This window comes from Pseudophryne corroboree, chromosome 8 (assembly GCF_028390025.1).
Source record: "Pseudophryne corroboree isolate aPseCor3 chromosome 8, aPseCor3.hap2, whole genome shotgun sequence".
Taxonomy (NCBI): Eukaryota; Metazoa; Chordata; class Amphibia; order Anura; family Myobatrachidae; genus Pseudophryne; species Pseudophryne corroboree.
This window is the reverse complement of record NC_086451.1, coordinates 120,157,989-120,166,641: the sequence shown is the minus strand read 5'-3', so window position 1 is coordinate 120,166,641 and position 8,653 is coordinate 120,157,989. Positions and strand designations below refer to the sequence as shown.

At 41.1% G+C, this 8,653-nt stretch overlaps 1 pseudogene; it reads left to right on the top strand.

Moving 5' to 3' along the window:
- The first annotated feature begins 2,426 nt into the window (after positions 1-2,426).
- LOC134952283 (5S ribosomal RNA) lies at positions 2,427-2,545 on the top strand (annotated as a pseudogene).
- The last annotated feature ends 6,108 nt before the right edge of the window (positions 2,546-8,653 follow it).

The following is an 8,653-nucleotide window of genomic DNA, read 5'->3' as shown; positions in this document are numbered from 1 at the left end:
GATTGCGGATGACAGCGAGGGCTCTGGAATCACTGATGAGAGTTCACTAAATATTTGGTAGAAAGATAAAGATGGATCTGCTGCCAATGTTAGACAGGGGTGACCCCTGAATCAGTGGTGAGAGTCCACGTAAAAGAAATAAAGGATGAAAAGCCGATAATGGTACCAATCAACTGTACATGCAAATTAGTATATACATACCAGTTTATTACAACTGGAGTTACTGTTATGTATACACATTAACAAATGATAGAGAGTGAAGAATTCTTCACCTGAGTACAATAAACCCAGTAACAGAATTTTGAAAATGTAACAGTAAGGTTGCCAGTGCTCCCTGTTTGAGCTCAAAAGAGGAATAAATTATACTTTATAATTGTTGCTGATATTGGGTCACCCAGGACCCACTAACCTAAAGATCTGGAAATGCAAAGGAACATGGTATAAGGTTTTTAAATGTAACAGCAATGTTGCAAAATGCTCCCTGTTTGTGTTGAAAAGAGAAAAATATACTTTGTAATTATTGCAGGAATCACAATCACAAAGGACCCGCAAATCTATGGATATAACTAACGTGTATCCAATAGTGAATGAATAACATTAAGTTGTATCAATTAAACTAGATGAAGAATGGATAATAAATAGATATAAAGTTAAATAAATAAATATATATATATATAAATAGATATATAGTTAAATAAATAAATACATAAATGAATTGCCTGCAAAGCCAGCAGTTGATTTGGCGAATAATGAGGTAAAATTACGTCATCGGGGTTAAATCTGTAAGTGGTATGATATTACCCGCAAGGTAGTCGAAGGAAAAAATGGTCCCAGATGTAAATGATGGTCCTGGTTCTCATAGAGCGTGCTGAGGTAAGAAGTTCACATTCCAGGACATGCGGCACGTTCACCAAAGAGGCTCGTTGAGTTCAGGTTGTATTAAAAGGACAGACCTGATGATGTAACTCAGCAGGGCTGGTACGAACACTGGGCAGCGAGGCGACGGCTGATTTAGATGAATGTGCGGCTCTTAGCGGTGCAGAGAATCAGTGATTAATGCACGGAAGCTGGTGCGGGCACTGGGCAGCAAGGCGACGGCTGTATATGATAGATGGACGGCATTCAACAGCAAAGGGGGACCAACAAGGCACACGGAAGACGCGTTTCACCCGTAACTCGGGCTTGATCACTTCCTGAAGGAAGTGATCAAGCCCGAGTTACGGGTGAAATGCGTCTTCAGTGTGACTTGTTGGTTACGGGTGAAACGCGTCTTCCGTGTGCCTTGTTGGTCCCCCTTTGCTGTTGAATGCCGTCCATCTATCATATACAGCCGTCGCCTTGCTGCCCAGTGCCCGCACCAGCTTCCGTGCATTAATCGCTGATTCTCTGCACCGCTAAGAGCCGCACATTCATCTAAATCAGCCGTCGCCTCGCTGCCCAGTGTTCGTACCAGCCCTGCTGAGTTACATCATCAGGTCTGTCCTTTGAATACAACCTGAACTCAACGAGCCTCTTTGGTGAACGTGCCGCATGTCCTGGAATGTGAACTTCTTACCTCAGCACGCTCTATGAGAACCAGGACCATCATTTACATCTGGGACCATTTTTTCCTTCGACTACCTTGCGGGTAATATCATACCACTTACAGATTTAACCCCGACGACGTAATTTTACCTCATTATTCGCCAAATCAACTGCTGGCTTTGCAGGCAATTCATTTATGTATTTATTTATTTAACTATATATCTATTTATATATATATATTTATTTATTTAACTTTATATCTATTTATTATCCATTCTTCATCTAGTTTAATTGATACAACTTAATGTTATTCATTCACTATTGGATACACGTTAGTTATATCCATAGATTTGCGGGTCCTTTGTGATTGTGATTCCTGCAATAATTACAAAGTATCTTTTTCTCTTTTCAACACAAACAGGGAGCATTTTGCAACATTGCTGTTACATTTAAAAACCTTATACCATGTTCCTTTGCATTTCCAGATCTTTAGGTTAGTGGGTCCTGGGTGACCCAATATCAGCAACAATTATAAAGTATAATTTATTCCTCTTTTGAGCTCAAACAGGGAGCACTGGCAACCTTACTGTTACATTTTCAAAATTCTGTTACTGGGTTTATTGTACTCAGGTGAAGAATTCTTCACTCTCTATCATTTGTTAATGTGTATACATAACAGTAACTCCAGTTGTAATAAACTGGTATGTATATACTAATTTGCATGTACAGTTGATTGGTACCATTATCGGCTTTTCATCCTTTATTTCTTTTTCGTGGACTCTCACCACTGATTCAGGGGTCACCCCTGTCTAACATTGGCAGCAGATCCATCTTTATCTTTCTACCAAATATTTAGTGAACACTCATCAGTGATTCCAGAGCCCTCGCTGTCATCCGCAATCCTCTACTATCATACCACACTGTAAACGCCCGAAACCGTCCGATCTTGGAAGCTAATCAGTGTCGGGCTGGGTCAGTACTCAAGTGGGTGACCATTGAGGAATACCCGGTGTTGTAGAGCTTACATTTGTCCATCACGCTCTGAGTCTAACGCTGACAGCAGATTCACACTGCTATCTTTTCTTCACCTGTTCTATTCTTTGTTTAATCAGCGAGCAAATTACCACTACAATTAGATTTGGCACGGTCATAGGACCAACCAGCTGAGGCAGCCCTAGAATCTTCCTTAGGCGTTATATTTCATTTATCTTTCATGGCATTCCTACCAGATTTATGCAATCGGGACCAATTATGCTAATTTTAGCATTGACCTATTACTATTTGTACAATTATTTACATATTATCAGTTTGTGTTACTGAGGATCAACATAATAATAATTTTTGTATACATTGGAATGTCACCTTATTTGACGACTATACACCCTTTTATTCTATGATGCTAATAAAAGTTATATTTTATATCTAGATTTTCTCCGTATTCTAATTATATAATATCTACATTATTGTCTTAATAGTAAAGAGTGCGCCCACAAAAGAGTCTCTTTTTTCTCCTCATTGTTTCCTTACAGTTTATTATAGTTGCAATAATTAGCACAATCGTACATGTTATGAATGGTAAGTATCTGATATTGTAGGTACTGACCTTTGCTATCATTCCAATTAGGGCCCTCATTCCGAGTTGTTCGCTCGCAAGGCGATTTTAGCAGTATTGCACACGCTAAGCCGCCGCCTACTGGGAGTGAATCTTAGCTTCTTAAAATTGCGAACGAAAGATTCGCAATATTGCGATTACACATCTCGTAGCAGTTTCTGAGTAACTTCAGACTTACTCGGCATCTGCGATCAGTTCAGTGCTTATCGTTCCTGGTTTGATGTCACAAACACACCCAGCGTTCGCCCAGACACTCCTCCGTTTCTCCAGCCACTCCCGCGTTTTTTCCGGAAACGGTTACGTTTTTTCCCACACGCCCATAAAACGGCCTGTTTCCGCCCAGTAACACCCATTTCCTGTCAATCACACTACGATCGCCTGAGCGAAGAAAAAGCCGTGAGTAAAAATCCAAACTTCATAGCAAATTTACTTGGCGCAGTCGCAGTGCGGACATTGCGCATGCGCACTAAGCGGAAAAACGCTGCGTTGCGAAGAAATTTTCCAAGCGAACGACTCGGAATGACCTCCTAGGTCTGCTATGCCCTGCTGATAGTGTTAAATTTGCTTTGCCCTCGCCCTGTATAGACGGAGTTAATTCTTGCTGTGGGAAGAGTGGATGAGTTTTTCTGAGTGAGTCTGACAGCTGCTTCACCATGCTGCAACAAACAATGGCTAACATGCTTTTTTTTATCAAGTCATGGCGCCAAGTACCTTACTGTTCATTATACAGGTCAATAAGATTTGTGGCACTCTGCATAAGAGTATCATATCATGCATCTATTTTAAAACTAGTTTTTAAGTAAACGCATAACTATTGATGTACTGTTTCTTTCTCCTAACCTGGTGAAACGATGAGCACAAAGCATAATACAGAACTAAAAAAAAAGACAAAAAGATCTGATACGTTTTTGTGATGTATAGTTGTGCATTTCATTGTTGTTGTGTGCATCTTATTTGCTGTAACCATATACTGTAAAAATAGTATTTATACATACTTCTTCATGGAATGGATTATCATACTGGATTATATAGAGGAATCGTCCTGAATTTTTGTAGCATATTATGCAGAAATACTGTATGTGAATCAGCATTCATATTGTGCAAAGTACTGAGCATCTGGATATGTATGGTTATTTCCTGCGGCTTCCTATTCAGATTGCAGATTCAGCTACTGTAAGTCTTCTGCCTAAGTATAAATAGCTGGCTATATATAGAAATAATACTTAACTGCCGCTTTAGTGACTTCAACTGTCATAAGTGATTGTGCAAAGGAAGCAAAAACTTGCACTAACAACCATATCCTTCTCAAAGCAATTTATTGCATTATTGCAAATGGAAACATTCAATGGAAATTAGAATTATGTTTAAACAAGTATAGGGAGTACAGCGTTGAACTGTGATTTTTTTTTTTTTTTTTTGCTATATTTTGTCTTAATAGCATATACAAAGCAACTAAACACTCAAATAACATTAGGAAACATATCAAACCTTTCCACAACTACAGTGCATTTGAACTAAATCCTTCATTGTATAGGACCACAATAAAAGTAAAACTAAGCAGAATAAAATGCTTAGCAATGAAGTACTTTTAATCTTGCTCATTTTTCAAGCAAGGGCAGGTTATATTCAAGATGCTTACTCTACATGTTTCATTTTAAGAATTAACAATCTGCAATATAGTTTCTAAACTTACCTAATTTGATTTTTTATCTTTGTTTTCTCTTTTTCTTTTCTATTTTTTCCTTTCATTCTCTTTGAACATTTTTCTGATGATAATGTATTGATGATTTTATTTTTTATTACTTTATTTGTTCCTTATTTTGACCATTTTTATGTTTTCAGAGATTAAAATGCCCATTTTTTCTTTAATCATACATTTGTTATTCTTCTCAGAGCAAATTCTCTTACTTGTATATTCCTTGTATACATTAATCTGTTCTTTCTCAATCCTGCTGAGGTCCCAAGAATATCATGTGGTTCTATTACTGTCAGATCCATATCAGTAGAGCTGAATGTGAACCAAACTGAGACAGCAACTGTATTTACTGTAGCAAGGTTTTCCCAAAATGAAAGCGATGGCATAGTTATAGCAAGATTACTACTTGACTGTACAAGTATGTTGTTAGAGGGTAGGGAATACATGAATGTCTCTGTTTTTGTTGTCATCACTGTATAGCATTTATAGACAACCTGCCCCTTTTAATAAAGTGTAATTTTCAAACTCAAGAGAATGAAAAAGAAAGTTTATTTTTTTCATAATTTATTGCTGAGACTAGGGATGCTTATATGTCTTTCAGAGTGGCTCTCTAATCATATTGTCAAATTGTCCTAGAGTTTGAACATTTTTGATAAATGTTTTGATGGTAGATAGACTAAAAATGGAATGTGAATTCAAGAGAGAAAATCAAGAATTACCATACTCAAACAGATTCAAACATGTTTGAGCTTGTTCTAATTAAAATTATAACATTGTGTGGTATTGTTTGTGTGAAATCGTACAAAATAATGTTTGCAAATTATTAGGCATCAAAGAAAATGTGTAGAAAGTCCAAACATTCAACATTTTATAATTTATTATTGGCATCTTTTGTTTTAACTGTGTTAGGGTCTCCTGCCCTGTGCTGCCACGTCGTCATGGCAACCGGGAGACAAGTGCTAGTGGAGTAACCTGAGCGCAGCTGATACTCCGGTTCGGGTCTTTTGCTGTGCAGTGGTTATAGGCTCTGTGCACGGCAGGGGATCCGGTGCTGGTTTTTGTGCTCACAGTCTGTGAGGTCTGAGTGGGGCGTGGACAGCACCTGCTTTATAAGGCCTCTTTTCAGGGTAAGCAGATGCTGCTGAATCTCTGTTGGTTAGTCAGTTCATGAAAGTTAGCCAGTACTGTGTAGCTTTGTATTTGTTTGTTGCTTACTGTAAATAGGCCTGGGGATTTGGTATTACACTCTGCCAATCCAGACCTAGCAGTAAGACTGGAGTCAGTCGTTTAGCTTGCTGGGGTTCTGTTATTACTCTGTGAACTTAGCAAGTTTGCGGCTGTATTCTAACACTTGCCTGTCTAATCCTGTCTCACTGTGCTAGGTGTCAGGGGTCAGTTTAGTGGCAGTAAGCTTAAACCTGTGCACTGCAAGTGAGAATCAGGATTGTGGAGGCTCTCCTTGTGTCTATCATTCCATCTCTGACCAAGGAGTTTACTGCCACACCCGTTGGTAACCCTTTAGGGTTTTGCTGTTGCCCTTAGCAACAGCATTTCGGGTTCTCTACGTATTAAAACACAACATCTTGCTTTTTACATCTGAGCAGTTCTAATACAAGGGAGATACCCAGTTCCTTAGCCTCTGGGCTTCTCTGTTCACTGTGTGTGTATTTTGTTACCCTATCACCTTCTGTGTACGTTATGTCATATTCCCCAGTTTGTCTGTGAGTCCATTTGTTTTGCATAACAGTTCAAACACCAGTACATTCCTGCAGACACTGGAGTGCATAACAGTTCTGACACTAGTACTTTCCTGCAGGCACTGGTGTGCATAACATATTCAGCAGCCAAATACTCCTGTTGAAATTTTGTGGGAATATGGAGCATACCCCTCAAAATACGTTGCAACAGGTGGTCGATCAGGTGCAGGTCCTGACTCGACAATTTAATGATTTGTCCATTAAGATGCACACCTCCCAGGCTGCTGGCGGAGCTCCCGCAGCAGCAGCACCTGCAGGGGTTAAGGAGCCGAAAGTAAATCTCCCGGATCGTTTTTCTGGAGATCGCTCGCAGTTCTTTTGTTTCAAGGAGAGCTGCAAGCTATACTTCCGGCTTAGGCCTCAGTCTTCTGGGTCGGAGATTCAGCGGGTGGGCATAGTGATTTCCTTGCTACAAGGAGACCCACAGGTCTGGGCATATGGGTTGCAGCCTGACTGTCCGTCGCTTAAAAGTGTTGATGCTTTTTTTACGGCACTGGGCATGTTGTATGATGACCCTGACAAGACGGCCTCAGCCGAGGCTCAGATTTCGATCCTTAAGCAAGGGCGAAGGCCAGTTGAGGTTTACTGTACGGAGTTTCGGAGGTTGGCCCATGATACCCAGTGGAATGACCCAGCCCTGAGACACCAGTACCGAAGAGGTCTTTCTAACCAGATAAAGGACCAACTGGTACAATATCCCTTGCCTGATAGCTTGGATCAGCTCATGCAGTTATCCATCCGGGTGGATAGACGGCTGAGAGAGCGTAGGCTTGAAAGGGAGACTGAGATTTCCTTCCTTCCCAAGGGAACCTCAGACTCTGAGGAATTTTCTGAGGAGCCTATGCAGATTGGGGCTACCCGCCTCTCCTCGCGTGAGAAGACGCGGAGGAGACAGCAGGGGTTGTGTTTGTACTGTGGGAATAAAGGTCATGTGGTAGTATCATGCCCAGAAAAGCCGGAAAACTTCAGGGCCTGAGGGTGATGGGAAATATCCTGTCAGGCCAGAAGTCAGAATTTCCCAAGAAGACTTTTATCATTCCGGTGACCTTGAAGATCCTCGGTCAAACTGTCAAGACTGAGGCCTTTGTGGACAGTGGGGCCGACGGGGTTTTTATGGACCGCCAATTCGCCCTAAAACACTCTGTTCCCTTAGTACCCTTGGCATCGGAAATTGAGATTTGTGGGTTAAACGGGGAACCATTATCCCAAGGTAAAATTACCTCTTGCACTAGCCAGATTTCTTTGTTTATTGGAGCCACACACTCTGAAAAATTGTCCTTTTATGTGACTGTCTGTACTTTTGCCCCATTGGTGTTGGGGTTACCCTGGTTAAGGGCCCACAATCCTCAATTTGACTGGGTCTCTGGGGAGATTCTTAGTTGGGGTACTGATTGTTTCAGGAGTTGCTTGAGCCTTCCAGTCAGGCTCTCGCAGCTAAGTTTGCCAGGATTGCCAGGGTGTTATGCAGATTTTGCGGACGTGTTCTCCAAAAAAGTTGCAGAGGTACTACCTCCCCATCGCCCCTATGACTGTGCCATTGATTTGTTGCCAAATGCTAAGCTTCCCAAGAGCAGGTTGTACTCCCTGTCACGTCCTGAGACTCAGGCTATGGCAGAGTACATTCAGGAGAACTTGGCTAAGGGATTTATCAGACCTTCACAGTCTCCAGTTGGGTCGGGGTTCTTCTTCGTGGGTAAAAAGGACGGTTCGTTGCGACCCTGCATCGACTTCAGGGAATTGAACCGTATCACGATTAAAAACTCATACCCACTGCCTCTCATTTCGGTCTTGTTTGACCAGCTTCGTACTGCCACCATTTTTTCTAAGATTGACCTACGCGGTGCATACAATCTAATCCGAATAAGAGAGGGGGATGAATGGAAGACTGCCTTTAATACCCACTCAGGGCATTATGAATATTTGGTGATGCCTTTTGGGCTCTGTAATGCCCCGGCAGTCTTCCAGGATTTCATGAATGATGTGCTCAGGGAATATTTGGATAGATTCTTAGTTGTATACTTAGATGACATCCTAATCTTCTCCCATTCCCTGGAGGAACATCGG